The following is a 19,463-nucleotide window of genomic DNA, read 5'->3' on the forward strand; positions in this document are numbered from 1 at the left end:
ATTTTTCCTAAATCCAAGGGCTTTCTGTCTCATTGACACTGTTATCTCCTATTACTTTCCATTATTGTTTTATTATTCTAGTTCTACTTTGCCGTTAGGATCCTTTCGTTTGTGTTTTTGCTGAGATGTTTGTCTTTGCAACCGCAAAACATTTTTGATATCCATTTTGGTTTTGTCACTGAAGATTCATACATATTTTTGGGTGAAACAATGGCCTTCTTGACTTTTTTTTTTGCCCTTGTTTAATCACTCAATCGAAAAGCACTGATAACTGGACAGAAAGGTAGGCAGTTTTTTGAGACTGGGTTTTATATATTTTTTTCATTATGTTTGATATTCCGAACACATAAATCCAAGCAACAGTAAAATTAATATTTCCTTGTGTCACCATTTTTCTAAAACTCACTTTTTTTAGGCGTCTGATCGGCAAAATGGCCCTAAAATTGGAAGCTTGAGTAGGTTTTTGATGTATGCTCCATCTTTTCCCCTTTGACTTTTTCTTGACAAAGGGCTTCACATCCTCTGCCAAGACGCCCACCTAATGCCTTCCACAGCCCCCAAAGACCCTCAAATGCCTGTTGTTCAGACTATCCACTAGATTACATTAGCTCCTAAACCCTCAAAATAAAGGGGGAATGCCTAAGTGCTGGTCCACTTTTAAAAGGATTATCAGTTTAAAGCCCTTAAGAAAGAAAAGGTGCCCTTATCATTTGAAAAGATTACTTCTCCACCTTGAAAAATTCACATTACCCAAAAGCTTGCCATGCGTTTTGGGATTTGCTAGCAAGAATCTGTCCATTTTGCTTCAGGATTATCCTTAAGGTGCCCCTCCTAATTGTCTGCCTGTTGGTGGTCTTTGGAGTAAAATCAAACCACTTCCTTAAAGATTAAAAAGAAAAAAATCCTCATGAGGTTGACAGATGGATTTCTTAAGTCATTAATTAGATAAGAACAACTGAGGAAAATATTCTGGTACAGTAAATAAAAGAAAAGTGACGGAAGATTTGAGTACAACTAGACAGAAGAAAAGCTCATATAAAGGGGGGGGGGGGGGGGGGGGGGGGGGCTTGCGATATCCGAGGAGTTAAATCATGACAATCCCAATGTGGGGCCTCCCAAAACAGCCTCCTGCTCATTTATTTCTTCTTTTATTCTTCTTCCTCTCAATTCCCCCACTATCAGCTATGCCCCACTTTACAGCAAACCAGTAAAAAGGGGAAGCATTTTTCCTTGCGTTTTTGTTACAGCAACACTGTTAACATCCTTGTTGCAAAAACAGAAGAAAATGCTGAAATACACACACAAGGGCAATATTTGTAGAGGAGAACATTCTGCTTATGTACTCCAAGCGCTTTTACTGCTGGAAAGAACTACACATATTCCTACAAAAGTATTGGAACACTGATGCCAAGTGGTTTATATTTTTGCTGGAGACTGAAATGGATTTGCGTTTGGGCTTCACATCAAAAGATGATTTGAAAGAAGAGATCATCATTTCAGGTTTTATTTCCACGTACTTACATCTGGATCTGATAGCACCTTTTATATGACCCTTATCCATTTTTCATGAGCAAATGTTTTGGAACATGTGGCTAACAGGTGTGTAATGTTGTCCGCATGTCTCCCATTATATTGACTTTTCAAACAATAAACAGAACTGAATGTTTGAGCGTGACATTTTTTTCTTATATCAGATTGCTATTTTAATAAACTGAATAACTTTATTTCAAGTTTCCTTTGAAGGGGGCTTTAATATTCCAAAATAAAAACATTGTTGGGCTAGGTCAAGTCAGTCGTCCCCTACATTTTCTTTTCTCCAAATCTCTTCTACCATGCAGCCCATGTTTCAGACTTTATTCTGAGTGCTTTGCTGATGACAAGGCCATGTGTGGTCCCCAGTTTGCCAATGGCTGTGTGCATTACTTTTTCTCATGCGCAAGCGTCCGTGCATGGGTGTGTGGCCACATACTCGGATGACTTCATGGCGTGATGGTTTAAACATGTTGATTTTAATATGAAGCCACAAGTGGACGTCATAAACTGTGGTCACTTTTTGGATATGTGTGTGAATATTGAATTCCACAATTGTAGGGTCATTATAGCTGGTTACACAGTCTCATTTGGGGACACAAAGCCTCAGAAATTGTGAAAAGAAAACAATTGTGTATGAGTTAAGGATTGTATGTGTTTGTGTGAGGGGGGGCTCACACAAACACATACAATTTGGAGCATCCGCACCAAATCTAGCAGTGTGACACCAGAGATTAAACCCCCATCACTCAACCCTACACTACTGTCGCAACACATTACGATCTACATCCACACAGGCACATACACACACTCACGCTTGGTCACGTCTTTTGGGCTGCACCCCTCACCCACCCTTTCATCACTAACAGAGTTGAAATCTTTTTGGAACTTTGTTCAATGTGTGTGTTTTAAACGCATCTCCCCCCCTGCTGAGCAGCAAATATCTGCCAAAAGAGCATACGGAGCAGCTATGTGTTGAGAATCAATTTGTTGCCAAGAGTTGACGCAAAACTCCCACAGGGGATTTTCAACATTTTCTCACCAGAATTCTGCAGGGAATTGTACCCAGAAAAGTATCATTTCAATTTATATGTGAGGTTGGTAGGAATACACTTATCAAAAAAAGAAGAAATCATGAATAAATTAAATATTTCACTAACATAGACACAAATTACTAAAATGTGTTTCAATAGTAAAAAAAATTGGCTACAATTTCAATGTAGGAATAAAACATTTGATGTACTTATTACATAAATAAATAAATAAGTAAATAAAATAAATAAATGTTTTCTATCTATTTGTGTGTTTTGTTTTGACTTTTCAAAATCCTCTCACATTCTCGTGAGAACAGGCTTTGTCAGTACCGATTGAGCCGCATACCCAAACTATAGTTGGATCAGAGCTCTGATCGGGACCACTCAGCAGGGAGCCAGTTGCTTCAGTCAGAATTCCCATGGATGGACTATAAAAGGGAAAATCTAAACACTACTTTCACAAGCTTTGACAAAGAGTCAGTCTTACACAAAGTCTGGCATAGTCAACTGTTTGGAGGACGACACTGTTTATAAGAACGTAACATTTGTAGACTTTTAACAGTTTTTTTACAAGTCAATCCAAGATATTAATGCGCAAATGTAAAGTATTAAGGCAGAATTGTCCAAATAAAAGGCAAGTTAGTGCTTTGTCAATGACATGTACTTGATAACTTCAATGGGTGTTTGAAAAAAAAAAAGAAATTCAATACAGTCAACCTATTGTGATTGCATTTGGAATATGGGAGGAGGTCAGAGTACACAGAAACAAAAAAAATTGCAAACTCCACACAGGTGGGCCTGAGGGGTACAATATTAAAACAGCTTGATTTGATTATTATGCGTATGAAATCAAAATAACTAACTAGCTTCAACAAAATGTCTCACAAAGCAAAATGTGTGCTAGAAGATAAAAAGACAATCTTTTCAACTGGCTTGTTGTCCCCTACAGAGCAGCCCTAACAAAATAATGCATTTCAACGCTGGTACTTAGGAGCGATATAAACCAAAACTCTGCTGGCAGATATATTCCTGTGCAAGAGGAACGAGACAAAACGCAATAATGTTTCCCAAAGTGTGTCGCTCAGTCCTCAGGGAGGGTTTTGAAAAGGCTTAGTGGGATTTTACTTCTTGCATGTTGAATCAAAGATCACCATAGGGGATTAATGACCACAAAGAGGTAGAAAAGTCATGTTTAGACACGTGAACATTTGCTTCCAGGGGATTTAGTCCAGTCAAATCTAATTTAGATTTTAGATGACTGTGTTGCATTAGTTCACAATGTGATTTAGTGTATTGGAACGTAGAACCAGGGTAAAAACCTAACTACTAAGTTTTTTTTAACAAATACACACCTGTTCCCTAAGTCAGTTGCTTTTTCATCAACACTTGCACACATTGGTGGGTTTTGTTGGTGGGAACAGAGAAGAGCAATGCTGAAGTGGATCTCAGAGGTGATAAATGTTGTTTTGACACGTGTGTGTCCACGGGCCTGAAGGTTACGGCTTAGCAGAAGAACAGGGGGTCAGTTTCAAGTCAGGGTCAGGTCAAATATGAGACCCTAAGTGACGGTGCTGGAATCCAAATTTACGGCCTGGTGAGGCTCAACATGTGGAGCGTTTTATAAGGTTAGGGTACAGTTGAAGTAGATTTTGTTTGATCGCGTGAACTTTCACTGTGCGGCAGCCCTAACAGATGGGTGACGGGCGGACAGACGTGTGGATTAATCCATCAATTTTCCGAGCCACTTCTCACAAGGGTCACGGGTGTGTTGGAGCCTATCCCAGCTGAGTTTAGGCAGTAGGCGGGGGACACCCTGAACGGGTTGCCAGGATAGATGGATAGATAGATGAGCGTTAACCGTGACTTTTATAGCCTCCATTCGTACTGTGTTAAGCAAATGTTGTTTCACTTATGACCAGGTTTGTGTTGGAGGCTGGCAAACACACAGACATATATTCACGCAATATGGAAGCAATTACTCCTCTGACTTTACCTGCAGGCCGCAAGCGACCCTCACCGAGTTGGCTGTTTAGATGTAATCAACACCAACTCTGAGTGTGTGCATGTGCTTGTGTGTGTTGTTGTGTGTGCGTGTGTAGACTGGCAAGTGAAGTGTTATGACAGTAGCATGTGGTTCATTATGATGGGTATAAATTGTGCAGTCAGCACTTGACAGTAAATAAAGTAATGTATACAACTGTGGTGAAACTGCGTGAAGTCACAGCCAGTTTATGTAAATAAAGTGATAATGTGCCTTCCTTCCCATGGGAGATGCTACCTGCAGTTCAGCATTTTGACAGCACACCTACATTTTGAAGATTTGCTTTCCTTAATAAGTACGGTAGGTTGAAGGTAAGGCATTGTGGGATGCTGGTCAAATTCTACATTTCCAAATATTTTTATCTCTTACAGGATTAAAGGGTTATCATAAGGCAATGAATAAACATCTGGAAAAATAATAAACCATAGAAATTGTAATTCTAAATATTAGTGCTCACCCTTTGACAGCGCATTATGTAGGTGTAAAGAACCCGTCAAGTGAATTTTGGGTTAGGGTTAGGGTTATTTGTAAATACATTAAATATCACACATTTGGTTTTTGCCATCATTACCACTACTCTGTGGTTGTGTCCCAAAAAGATTTAATACAAATCTTGCACAATATGCTGAGTTTATGCTCAATGACAAGTTACTGCATAATTTTAAGGCATATTTTTCATTATACCTCCCCTCTTCAGTTTGAATTTGGAGATTGCAGTGTTGTTTGCTATTTCCATCTAACACTGGGTGTTGCCTGATTTCAATTAAGGTTTGGACTCAAAATTCCTCCCTGACGACAAAAGCTAATTCTAAGGTGTCAGCCAAAAACCACTTTTTCAAATGACATGGGGACAAGATGTTCTCATTGCAATCCGGTTGATGAGGTATCCAACTTTTTTATTAGCCATCATGCCAAATGACACATTTCCTTATAGGCTGAAAGCTGCTGTGCTGATGAAAGAAAATGGAAAAGCTTGTATCATTGCTGTGGAGCATTTTTTTCTCGACCAAAAAACTGCTATCTCGTGCAACGGTTCGCTATAATCCCTTCAAAGGGCAACACAAATTGTCTCTAATCAAATTAGAGGGAGTGCTGGAAGGTCCTGCTTCAAAAAATGACCACAGCTTTTAGAGTGGAGGACTTTGCCTCACAGGCAGTCTTCTGGCAGCTACATAAAACACAAAAAGTCTAAACATCAGCAGTGAGGAGAAGACTTAAAGACGCCTGCTTTTTAAGCAGCCAACCAAAGAAAATGGCAATAAAAGGAAACTTTAAAGATGGAAGGAGAACACAGATAGTACCAGATGGGACTTTCCATAACCTCTCTACAAAGTCTTGTTCAGAATGACTGCTTCTTTAACTAGCCTAACCGCATTCCACAAAACATCTTTACATGTCACTATTCTTTCATCCCTGCTATTTTGTTTTGTGACATCTCTCGTATTGTATCTCCTTACATGGTGGATACGCTGTTGTTGCAATTAATGTTCAATATTAGTTTCTCTTACAATGATGAGCATCAATGAGGCAGGAAAAATGCAAAAACTTTTTAAGGGCCCCAACTCTTTTGTGGGCTCCTATGAACCTACAACCAACCCCTCCCTCCCCCGCCCTTTATGATGATTCATAATAGGGCCCCAGATTTTAAACACAATAGATGTGTGTGTGGTCCACCACGAAAAATTTCAAGCCTTTCCACACATGCATTATTATGTCCATGTGTGTATCTGTGTGGATTTATGTGTATATTTGTACTGACGGGAATCATAATACATCCAACAACACCGTGACCTGTCTTCCATGTCTCGACCGTCTGCACTTTGTCCCTCAGCAAGTCAGAATGTGCATTTGTGTGCAAAGGGAGATAGACCATGCCAATGGTGGATCATAAATAAAATGTCCCAGTTGTATGTTCATAGTGTGTGTGTGACATGAGAGGAGTGCTACAGAGAAACACATGTTCACTGTGTGATAAGCTCACAGTCGTAAACAAGCAAAGTGACGAATGTGTGAGTAATTTAAGAACATGAGAATGGCACAACACATCACCTCCTGTGATGATGATGCTTGTAATACATGTTGTCACTCTAAAATTGTGGAATTTTACATTATTGGTAGGAGGGGAAATATATGGGGCAGTAAATCATGTTCTCTGCATTGTATTGTCTGTGTTTTATGAGTTTTTTTAATCATGCAAACTACAAAAACGGGCAAAAATTCCTCCCGATTGAGTCCAGACGTCCACCAAAGCTGAAAACTCTTGTTCCTGACAGTCAGTCAGCACCAAATAATGCACCTTAATAGAAAGCTGACAGTTTCTCATACGCACAAATGTGCTTTTTGGAAATAGATTCTGTAACCGATTAATAACAAATTGGCAAACAAACATATCCTCTACGTATTTAGCAAATCATTCTTAACTGTTCTGATAAAAATCACTGGAGTGCCGAAGAGGGTGGGGCTGTGTGACCCTCACCCTATTCCAACAGAGCTATGGTAACAGCCTGTAGCTATGCCCCCTCTTGGTCCCAGGAATCTTGGGAAGGTGGAGGAATGTGCGATTGGAATGGTCAGTCAGAGTCAGAGAGGACCGGAGCAACCAGGGAATGGATGGATTAAATGACAACGGGACCTCATGCGCACGCACACACACACACGATTCATTTTTTAGCAATTCATTTCCTGTGGACTCACTCACACAAACCTGCACTATATTCTAAAAGTTTTCAGGAGCTTGTGTGTTACGTTTGACATTGATTGATTTAAACAATTTTCTACCCTGATGAAGGATTTCCCAATCAGTTTGATTGCATCAGTCTTTAAAATGGCAGACAAAAGGTTTGTATCGACTTCTGGGGTGATTTTGCAGCTGCCGTCATGTTTTGCATCAGTGAAGATTAATGAAGAAGCCATGCAAATCGAATTTCACAGATGAGCTTGTACGTTTGGCATCCTGAGCACATCCTTCATTTCTTCAAATTTAGTCTCTGTGTACTTTGGGAAAAGTTCATCTTTGTTTCATCAGTCCCGTAAAAACTTTTGCGAGAGAATCTTTCTATACTTTTTGGCCTGGCTTTCTCTTTTCTCTGGCTAATGAATGATTTGCATCTTCGAGTGTAGCATAGGTGGTTTAGTTCAAAAAAACAAACAATTAATTTCAGTACCTTCCTTCTTGCTTCTTGGAGGTTGTGGCTATAATGTCACGGACAGTTTTAAGATTTTTCTCAACTGTTGTCACTATGGGACCTGCATCAAGTCTTCGGCCCACCTGCAACCTGGAAAAAGTTAAATGCCATGGAGGAAAGATGGATGGAATATACTGTAATAGGACACATTTGGCCAACAAAACATACCTGTGAGTCTTATGTGGCTATACTTTAGCGCACATGATAAATGGGGACAGTATCTTCAGGAAGCCAGAATGTTGATCCCTCGTCTCACATTCATCTTATGTTGTCAAACCCAAATATTTTCAGCTTGTAGAGGAATGTGTGTGTGGTCCTAGAGTGCACCAAAACCTTCGACACTTCGCCATCCACTTTCCTGAAACAGTTGGATGCAGGTCAAAAGTAATAAGTGGTACGACAAAACAAGACAACGTAAAAAACGGACCTGGAGCCTCCCATGGCATAATACTGTCACGTTTCCTAAGAAAACCCAGAACAAACATAAGACAACACAAGAAAAATATCATACTTACATTTGATACATGCTGCCATCAGGTGTAATTGACTTTGTCTGTGCAGGCTGAAGGGTAGGGCTAAGGCACGATTGAAACCATTCGGTGAGGCTAAGCTAGGTCTGGGTGGAAATATTAGTGAGAGAGTTGCGTTTCCTCCACAAAACGCTTAAAGCTTTCTGGTGAACTGTGTTGTGTCTGACAGTGTAAATCAGGCACAACACACACGGCTGCCAAAGTGGCTTAACTAAGCCAAAACATTCACGTAAGATGAGACGCTAAAGGACGACGTACAAGCACTGTTTTTGCGACACCTTTAGGTTAAAGATCAGTGACATATTTTGAAAAACACTCCATCGCACTGCTGTTTTTCATTTCAACATTTCAACCTGTTTACATCAAGGTATTATTGGATCTTACAGGTGTTAACACACTTAAGGCCCACTGAGATCTGATCACACTGACCACACGTCATGGTGGTCTGCCTCACTTGTGACGACATAGTGGTGGGGCCTTTTTAAAAAAACAGCATATTTTTTTAACATCAATTGTGACATGCTGACTTGGCATGATACTTTAAAACATACTGTTTAAGGTGCTGTTGGGGAAAGAAATGAGCACTATTTTGCACGCACTTACAATTTGAAAATATTCCCTCCCTTGCAATGAAAGTCAGGAAAAGGCTCAACTCTCCGATGTTTCTGAAAGATGATCCCGACCAATTATCCCATGTTATGGAGTGTGAAGAAAGGGATTTTTCTTCTGCTAGCAAAATATTCAAAGTCATAAATGCTAAACATGTCAATATTTATAATTGCAAATCCTTATGTGTGTGGTCTGGGTTTTGCTGAGCCGAGTACTTTTTGATTGCAACGTAAAAGTCATTTAGGAAGTGCTATTGATGTTGAGAAGAAGCGTTTTCTTCTATACCGCTACTACTGTTTCTTCTTGTCTGTATTTTCCAACAGTCAGAATGCTTTATTGCACCATGCTGCCTCTCACAGGTAGGTCTTGGTACTACAACAGCAACAAGGGCACATATAAATTTTTTAGCTTATCTTTAAAAATTGGTTATTAAGTTTGCATGTGGGTGGCAAACTCCAATAAGCTTCAAAATCGTTGTGGCATCTGTCCAAACCATGATGTCAATATAAAACTTAAAACGTAAATTACTCACATACACAAATCCATTTTCTAAATCCAAACAAGACCACATGCGTACGAGTGCTCGGAATGTGTTGTCAATTAGCAGCAGGTGATCAATGCGTGCAGTGAATAAATCAGAAACGTAATGAACTGAAAGCATCAAACCGGGTTGTTGTTCACAGCAGACTTTTGATGTGGACCCAGAACTAAATGTTTAATCATGGGAGTTTTTCCAGCCTCCTCCATGTTTTGGTCAAGAATTACTTTGGGAGCCTCAAAAAAAAAAGGAAGAGGGCCTCAGCCTTGGTTCTTTCATCGTTTTGAATGTTCACATTCAGTGTTGGGCCCTCGCAGTTCCCTTTGCTCCCTCTCTTGCCCCATCTTTCTTTCAGGTCAATCCTTCACGGTTGTAATTCATTAGCGGCTCACACATGCACACACATGAAAGGATGCACATGCAATCACTTGTGAGAGGGGCACACAAACGGGACTTTCAGTACAAGTGTGTGATAAGTGCCTAAGGGTGAATGGGCCTTAGAAATGTTGTGATATTGCTACGTACACTGTTCGCATACATGTTTTAAGTACACGCCTTCGATTTTGAAGTCAGCTGAGACGATTCCAAAGAAATAATGGATTGGAATTAATCTATTATTAATGAAGTAAGTTTATTTGTTTGTTTGTATTTGTTTATTGTATGGTGGTGTAAAGTACAACCATTTGAAACTCACACCTACAAACAATTTAGAGTGGTCAATCGACCTACAGTGCATGTTTTTGGAATGTGGAAGGAAAGCCGAGTAATTGTAGAAAACCTATGGAGACTTGGGGAGAACATGCAAACTCCACACAGAAAGGCCAAAGCTGGAATCTAACCCACAACCTCTGAACTGTACTTGCTAACCAGTGTGCCACTGTGCTGCAACCTACAAATCTTCCATTCAATTTTTATGTTCTTGAAATTTGTACGGGTGTGTACTGGATGTGTGTGTTGGTCGCTACAGCTGCATTCACTCACCTTTTTATGTCCCCCCCATTTACAAGACTTCCTTTCTGTCTAAAAAAAACGGTCCCAGCACAAAGGGAATTAAATCATGTGTGACAAGCGAGCAGCTAACATTACATTACATTCTGACAGAGTCAGACGGACAGCGCAGAGGGGGATGAAATAAATCAAGACTGTTTTAAACCCCGCTAATCCACAATATGCATGGGCAATATTTCTTACTTAGCGGTTCCCACTCGGAAGATTTTATTTGGCGAGAGTTGCATTCGCTACAATTACAGCGTGACATTGTGTCGACTCGACACAGTGGAAGTCGCCAATGCAATCAGAGGCCACATAGTAAACACTGAAAGACATTTAGTGTTATTTCTCCTTGATTTGTGTCTATTACAAGAGTAACACAAGCTTTGTTTTTTGTTTGGAAAGCAAAACTGTAAGCAATTTAGTTGAAAGTGTTTCTAAAGTTATCATTGGGGGCTTTCAGCCAGCAGGAACCAATTCCAGAACTTCCCCGTGGCCCTGGTAGTTTGTGCACTCCGCTTGACTGACGCTAATTTTATTTTTAAAGTGTTATTTCTAAAATTGCACTTTTATTTCCATTTGTATCGCGAATTACAGAAGCGCACGTAGATGGTTTAGTTAGTATCACTCACGCCTCGTCATGTCAAAACACATCTGTGTGCCTGTGTATGTTTCAGAATAAAAGCATGAAGCATGGAAGGAAAATAAGTGAAAAGACTCCCTGTAGAAACGTAGGAATGTTGAACCTCTTCAATCTCACTCTACCACATATCACCATCGGCAAAGTCCTCGTGTTCAAGCAAAACACAAACACGGGAAATAAAAGACATACACGACCCCTGCTGACCCGTGCTGTGTTTCATCTAAAAACACACGCCTACGGGAATGTCCATTCAGTGTGTGCGGTGTCCTCACTGCCTGTCCTGTCACGACGTACACATGGTCAGCACCTGTCCACTATCTTTTATGAGCCGTGAAGCTCACTGGACCCACATTACAGTTCTGGTGCATGCTCCCTCATATTTCTTTTTCCCCATTTTACCTTCAGGGCTTTAAAAACTGTTTTGAATTCCATAAAGTGGTTAATAATAGATACAATAATAATCATCAATTGTATCTGACATGTTGCCGTTTGATAACAGCCGTCTATCACATTCGCATTGTCGCCTAGTGCAAGACAACTGAAAGTGCAATAAAAATAAGTTATTGGACAGATTTGGTCACAGAAATGTAATCTGTGACAATTAATTGTTTCTCAACAACTAAGCAATAATTATTTTGATAATTGATTGATTAGCCGTTTTTAATTCAAAGCTGACAAAATGCTCAGAATTTCAGCTTCTTAATAATAATCAATTAATCGGCAAAGCAAATGAGCAAGCTCCTCCACTAGTATTTGTTGAAGAGGCAATCAGTCAGAGTGTAGCTGTGAAAGCCACAGATCAAGTTGGTTATTTAGAACACTATGGGTCATCATGACCAATCAGTGCACTGTTGCAATGATTGTTACGTAAGAGAGTGCATAATAATGACTGACAGCCACACCGTGCAAATCATGACGAAGCAGAAGAATCCCTGTCGACTGAGATTCTATAAGCTTGCATTTCAAACCCTTGACAGATCAAAGGGAGGATAAAAAGTTAATCAATAAATAATTAATAAAAGTTGTAGTGGTCATGGGATACTGTCATCGGAGAATGACGATATCCGAATAGTTTGCTCATGATCTAAGCGTCTCCACACATCCAAAGATTTTCCTAAGAGTTTCCAACAGAGGCAACAAGCAACAATGACGACAACTAGCGACCACAAATGAGAGCAGGCTGGCACGGGAGGGACAATGCAGATCCAACAATTGATTTGGAGTTGTATAGAATTTCCTTACAGATGGAAACATATTTCATTTTTTGTCTAGTCCATTTCCCGAAGAATACACAACCATTCACGCAATTATAGCAAATCACTAGACCTTGTCTTTTAAAAGCAATGATGTGCTTAAGGTCATCTGTAGTCATCCAGAAGAAAAATCTGGATTAAATGATTCAGGAATTTTGGAGCAAGGCTGCATTACCAAGATGAGAATCAGTGATCTCTGTAGGCCAAGATGAGGATCAAACCTGGTGGGCTGACATTAAAGTCCAAGTTATTGCGGCCATGTCAAAATCTGGCACCCTGTCTGCTGGTTTCTTGATATTGCTGGAGACACTGCTTTGTGGTCGGGAAAAATATAGTCCATTTCCTCCAAACACTGAAAAATGTATTGCTATGTCTGCTAGTGCCAGTTTAGGTCACGGTTCTTCCCATCTAGGCTAGTCATAGGACTCCTTTTTTGCAAGGTTCGAATGGATGCTCTGTTTTCACAGAGGTTTGTCAAAAATAATTCTCAGCATATGGACGTGGACGTGTTACCACATAGGGGCTTAGGTCAACTGAATGACGATGGAAGAATATTACTTGAATCCATGAGGTAAGTAGTCCATAAAAAAAAATTGGAAATGTCTGATAATAGTTGGAGCTGGGCAGCCACAGCTCACGTTGAAGACAAATGTAAAAATAGTTGTTGGGTAGAAGCTAGTCTGCTTCCTGACGAGGTGATAAAATATCTGTATGTCAAAGCCCAGTTTCCTCATTTATGATTGATTGTTTAGTCATTATTTCAATTGAGAATTTTACAATGGATTTTTAGTATTATATACGTACATACGTACATTTTTTTAATACGTGACGGTTATGACTTGACGCCTACTTTTGATTTGCAGCTGCCAAAACGCGTATGATAGATTTGTTCATTTACTTTTCCAAGCCTGCCTTTATGGAACACTGTGTGTACTAAGGCAGTCATGCGGCAACAAAAATTGCTCCAATAATCTTGGAAGCATTTCTGACTAATTGTGTCTTTATACTTTGTTAAAAGTTTGATGTTTTTGTCATGTTATTAGAAAGATCCGTGTCAATTGTGAATTGCTTCAAATAAATTTGGACTTGTTGGAGGGAAGATTTATGGTTGACTAGGATAAATTAATGTTAAGAGTTGTGTGCTAATCTATCTTCCACATATGAGTAACCCAACCCCCTGTTCATTGTCAGCACACTTGACTTTCTTTAAGATTCAATTGACTTAAAGTTTCCGAACAGCTGAACCAGCAAACTGGACAACTTCACAGACAAGTGGCTGACAACACTAAGATTATCAGGAAGTCAAAGCTCAGGACTCACTGTGAAATGTAGTGTATTGTGACATTTTACACTAAATACCTTGACACAAAGGTGAGTCAAGGGTTTAACGGATTAAGAATGATGGACGAGCAGGGATTAAATAGGGTAAAATTGCCCTTCAAGCGGAACTATTCCGGTCATGTTTTCACTCCTAGTTTAAATCTATCAACAGCCAAAGTTGATCTGCGATGGGGAGGTGTGACAAGGGGATCTATGCTTACAGGAACAGAAGAAAATCTTCGGAAGTGATGTCTGTATACAAGTTTCTATGACCCTCATAAAAAAATCTGGGGGTAACACAAGCACTTTTGTTCCATGGTACAGATTAAGAATGAAGATTCAGATCTGTTTGGGGAAATCACTCCCCAATAAAGTAGTGTAGTACTGGTGCTGAATAAAATGAGCAAAAAAAGAGAAAAAGAAATTAGTTCAATCAATGTCATGCTCAATTTCCCATGTTCTATTTTGATTATTTTTTTCTTCCAACTTGTCAAATCAAATCAACTTTAAGAACGGCGCATCATCCTGTGAAGACGCCATTTCATGGTTTTTAAACTGCCTTTGTAATATTGCCCCTTGTCTGTCCTTTGTTTCTTTCAACGATCTCGTTTTCTCTCATGTCATTCATCTTGGCCCTTCCCACCCTCATACCCACAAATAACCCTTTACAATTCCCCAAAATCATCTCCTGCACTGAAAGATGAGTCTGAGTCTGGCAGTCATCAGCACGACAGGACCACGATTATCCTCGACTAAGTGGAATGCTCTGTCTTTGAATGCGCTTGTGAGTCACGGAATGATGGACAACATATGATTATAGAGACAAAAATAATTTCACTGGACTCATGGACTCGACATTCCTACAGACACTCATGCGTAGAATCATGTCAGAAGAGGAAGGCTGTCTTATAAAAGCCCAGCAGGTAAGAGGTCTGCTTCCAGTGTCACCAAGATGAAATTCCACCCCACTTCACAGTCATGCACTTGTCGCGACTACGCCAGATAATTCAAGAGGGCCAGTGGGCGCCATCAGGGAGCTTGGTCTCAGCTGCAGGTCATGGGGTCTCCGACAGAATAATGCTCCAAAACACATAGTGAAGAACACTAGAGGGCGGATAAGAACAAAACTGGACTATTCTGAAGTGGCCTCCTATGAAACCAAATCCTAATAAATATCTGTGGAAGGAGATGAAACAACAGGCAGGAGTGGGCTCTCTTCAAACCTGAGAGAAGTGGAGCAGTTTTCTTATGATTGGGCAAAAGTACCCGCTGATAGGTGACATTCGGTCATTCAAGTCTCATTCCATTACTGAAATCCTTTTGAGTACAGTGACTGCATCAAAAAGCGCAATACAATAATATTCACACACACACACACACACACTTGCTGTGTCCCAGGTGACATATGTCGCTTAATTTGTTTTTCACTTCACTTGCCAATTTGTCAGATGCTTCTACAGCACAGACAGCAGCAGTGACCTGAATATCGGACCCACACTAACTCAATACCCAGAATCATTCCTTTAAAACATTCCATAGCCCACATTTATTACCACTATGCAAAACCCTTATCTTTACAGGAATGCACGTTTGTGCGCTCTAAACATTTCTGGTGAAAGAATTGCACTGTACATTAATTTCTGAACTGCAAAGTTGTCTTCTCATCCAATAAAAAAGTAATGGTGGTTCCCTGACTTTGTTGCCACAATGATGCACAAGCATACCCCTCAAGGTTGTATGGTGACCTCTGACATCCTCTGTGGGAGACTGCAAATTTAGCCCTTCCTCTTAGAATGTCACGGATGGTTCGTACAAATTGTTGTTTATATTACATTTATTTGATAGATCTAGTCTGACGGCGGCGGCGCACGTAGTTCCTTCCGGCGTCAACAGCTCTGTGTGTATGTTTTTTAAGTGTCACGACGAAGTTTCCGATGGATTTAAAGATTTGGAGTGACACAGATGGTTCAAGAAAATTGTTGTTTATATTCTTGGTATTTGAGATAGTTTATATAGTTATATGGGCCTGTGGAATAAATTGAACTGCAACTGACCACGAGTCCGACATCAGCGGCGCGCCGCACACGACGAACTCGATCAATGGATTTAATGATTTGGAGTGACACTGATGGTTTGATAAACATGTTATTTATGTTATAGTTATTTGAATAATTAATGATTTGGAGTGACACAGATGGTTTGATAAATGTGTTATTCATGTTATTTGAATAACTGTTAGTTATATCAGACCCGTTCTTAGCTCCTCGTTTGTGTTTATGTCACGTTAGCATACCGTGTCGTTAGCCTGTTATTGCTGGTTCATGTCTGTTCTTGGTGTTTGATTTTGTCAAATAAATTTCCCCCAAAGTGCGACTTAAACTCCGGTGCAACTTATGTTTTTTTTCCTCTATATTGTGCATTTTATGGATGATGCGACCTATATTCCATAGCGACTTTTAGTCCGAAAAATACAGTAATAATTTGTGTATGTGCCTGTATGTGTCTACATGCTGATACTGTTCATATACATACCGTATTTTTCGGACTATAAATCGCTCCGGAGTATAAGTCGCACCAGGCATAAAATGCCCCAAAAAGTGAAAAAAAACATATATAAGTCGCTCTGGAGTATAAGTCGCATTTTGGGGGCAATTTATTTGACAAAATCCCACACCAAAAACAGTCATGAATGAGCAACAACAGGCCTACCGTGCATGTGTTTGGGTTGTGGGAGGAAATTGAAGTGCCCGTAAAGAAACCCACGCAGGCACGGGGAGAAGATGCAAACTCCACACGAGGAGGGCTGGAGGTGGAATTGAACCCGCACCCTCTGAACTGTGAGATGAATGTGCTAACAAATCCTCCACAATGCTACCCTGACAATTGTATAGTATATTAAATTAATAAAACTGCATAAAAAATCTGATTCTGTTATTTATGGTAGTACAAATTAATTTATTGCTTCCGTTTTGTTGTTAAATACACAGGAAGAGGATCTTGAAAAAATAATGGCATATTAAATTCCAATCGCAATAATGGTGGGGTCACAATTACATTATTTAGTAAAGTTGCTCGGCCGTAATTGAGATGAATAATTTTAAATTATTTCCATGATGCGTATTGCTGTTCTGCTTTTCTAACAAATAGTGACATCTTTTGTCATCATGTGACTATGTAGGACAGGGATGCCCAAACCTACTTTTGAAATGACCAAGTCAAGAATATCTCAAAACTAAAAAAAAAAACTTTTATATGCAGGATATACAAATATAGTAATGTTATGTATTCTTCTGCGTTGTCCGAATCAAAACTTTTAACTCCAGAGTTGGTCATTCTTTACTGATGACCTCCTGCTTTCACCGAAAATCAATCATCACTCCAGATCCGCAAGGAGGAAGTGCGCCAGATGTTCCGGAGACAAAATATCAGGAAGGCACCGGGCCCAGACGGCGTGTCACGTTCCTGCTTGAAAGTCTGCGCTGAGCAGCTGGCGCCCACCTTTGAACGGATTTTCAATCGTTCCCTGGAGCTGTGTGAGGTGCCCTCGTGCTTCAAGAGCTCCTCCATCGTTCCAGTGGCCAAGAAGCCCCCCATCACAGGTTTGAATGACTATAGACCTGTCGCACTGACATCTGTGGTCATGAAATCTTTCGAGAGGTTAGTGCTGAACCACCTGAAGGATGTCACGGGCCCCCTGCTTGACCCCCTTCAGTTTGCCTACTGGGCAAACAGGTCGGTGGATGATGCGGTCAACATGGAACTGCACTACATCCTGCAACACCTGGACACCCCAGGAACGTACGTCAGGATCCTGTTCATGGACTTCAGCTCGGCGTTCAACACCATTGCCCCTGACATCCTCCAACAGAAGCTCATCCAGCTCGCGGTGCCTGCCTGTCAGTGGATCACCAGCTTCCTGACCAACAGGAGACAGCGTGTGAGGCTGGGGAGCATCACATCTGACACCCGGACCACCAATACTGGAGCCCCTCAGGGGTTCGTCCTCTCCCCACTGCTCTTCTCTCTCTACACCAACGGTTTCTCCGCAGGGGACTCTCCTGTGAAGCACCTGAAGTATGAAGACGACACCACTCTCATCGGACTGATTCAGAACAGTGATAAGACTGCGTACAGACAGGAGGTGGAGCAGCTGGTCCACTGGTGCAGCCAAAACCACCTGGAGCTGAACCCGCTCAAGACCATGGAGATGACAGTGGACTTCAGGCGAGGCCCTTCACCACTTCCACCCCTCACTATCCGCAGTAATACTATTCTCTCCACAGACACCTTCAAGTTCCTGGGAACCACAATCTCTCGGGACCTGAAATGGACCGGCCACATAGACTCTGTCCGGAAGAAGGCCCAGCAGAGGCTATACTTCCTGAGACAGCTCAAGAAGTTCAACCTGCCGCGGGAGCTGCTGAAGACCTTCTACACTGCCATCATCCAGTCTGTCCTCTGCACCTCTATCACTGTCTGGTTTGGATCGGCCTCCAAACAAGACAAGCACAGACTTCAACGGACAATAAGGACTGCAGAAAAGATAATCTGAATCAACATCCCATCTATCCAAGACTTGTACCTGTCCAGGACCAGGAAACGTGCAAGTAACACCTCTACAGACCCTTCTCACCCAGGTTGCAGTCTGTTTGAACTACTCCCCTCCAGACGGCGTTATAGTGCTCAGTACGCTAAAACCAGCAGACACAGACAGCTTCTTCCCCCAGGCTGTTGCTCTGATGAACCACACCACTCCTAGAGTCTCAGAGTCATTACTGTGCAATAACATCCTGCTCTCCACACCTTTTTTGAATTGTCTACACTGTTTGTACTATGTGTCCTCTCTGCATCCATTGCAGCCTGGTCCTCCTAGAAGAGGGACCCTCCCATCTGTGGTCTCTTCTCAAGGTTTTTCATTTCCCCTAGCTGGAGTCTTGAGTTTTTCCTTGCCCTCTTGAGAGTTTCAGATCAGGGGATGTTTGAGAATATCTGCCATTTTTCACATGTCCTGAGTGTTGTTGTTAGTCACCTAAATGTTGAACAGAGGCTGTGATTTACCAAAGTCAAATTCTTTGTTTGGCACGCTCAAACATGGCGAATAAAAAACTCTTGAATCTTGAATAGTTGAAGGTCGTTTGGATATGTATTATAACACATAATGTCAGTGATAATAACTTACTTGTTTGCTGATTGGTAATCAAGTATTCAGATCAGCTCAGGGCAGGGCCGGGCAAGCAGGCAAGCAGGCAGGTAGGCAGGCGCATCCAAGGCGGTCCTGACTTCGTACAGGTGCATCTAAGGAAGTCCTGGCTTCGTCCAGGCGCAGAAAGGCAGTCCTGGCTTCGTAAAGGCAGTACTGGCTTCGTCCAGGTGCATCCAAGGCAGTCCAGGCGCATGCAAGGTGGTCCCAGCGTTGTCCAGGCACATCAATAGCAGTCCTGGCTTCGTACAGGCGCATCCAAGGCGGTTGTGGCGTCGTTCAGGCGCACCCAAGGCAGTCGTGGCTCCATCCAAGCGCACTCAGGGCAGTCCTGGCTTCATCGAGCTGCATTCAAGGTGGTCCTGGCTTTGTCCAGGCGCATCCAAAGCAGTCCTGGCTTCGTTCAGATGCACCCATTCAGTCCTGGCGCATCTGTGGCAGTTGTGGCTTGGTCCAGGCGCATCCGAGGCAGTCTTGGCTTTATCCAGGCATATCAGAGGCAATCCCAGCATCGTCCAAGCGCTTCCGAGGCGGTCCGGGCGTCGTCCAGGTACATCCAAAGTGGTCTTAGCTTTGACCAGGCGCATCCG

General features: G+C 41.4%; 1 long non-coding RNA gene across 2 annotated transcripts in view; it reads right to left on the bottom strand.

Moving 5' to 3' along the window:
• Positions 1 to 19,463, bottom strand: part of LOC148402479 (uncharacterized) — a 67,809-nt gene that overhangs the window by 7,686 nt on the left and 40,660 nt on the right. For both annotated transcript variants that reach the window (XR_015855114.1, XR_015855107.1), the window contains exons 4-5: positions 7,959 to 8,148; positions 7,770 to 7,880 (exon numbers count right to left, since the gene is read on the bottom strand). This is a non-coding gene — a long non-coding RNA (uncharacterized LOC148402479). The remainder of the gene's footprint in view (positions 1 to 7,769; positions 7,881 to 7,958; positions 8,149 to 19,463) is intronic.

The sequence above is a fragment of the Syngnathus floridae genome, chromosome 2 (genome assembly GCF_059516105.1).
Source record: "Syngnathus floridae isolate MCC-2025c chromosome 2, RoL_Sflo_1.0, whole genome shotgun sequence".
NCBI classification, from domain to species: domain Eukaryota; kingdom Metazoa; phylum Chordata; class Actinopteri; order Syngnathiformes; family Syngnathidae; genus Syngnathus; species Syngnathus floridae.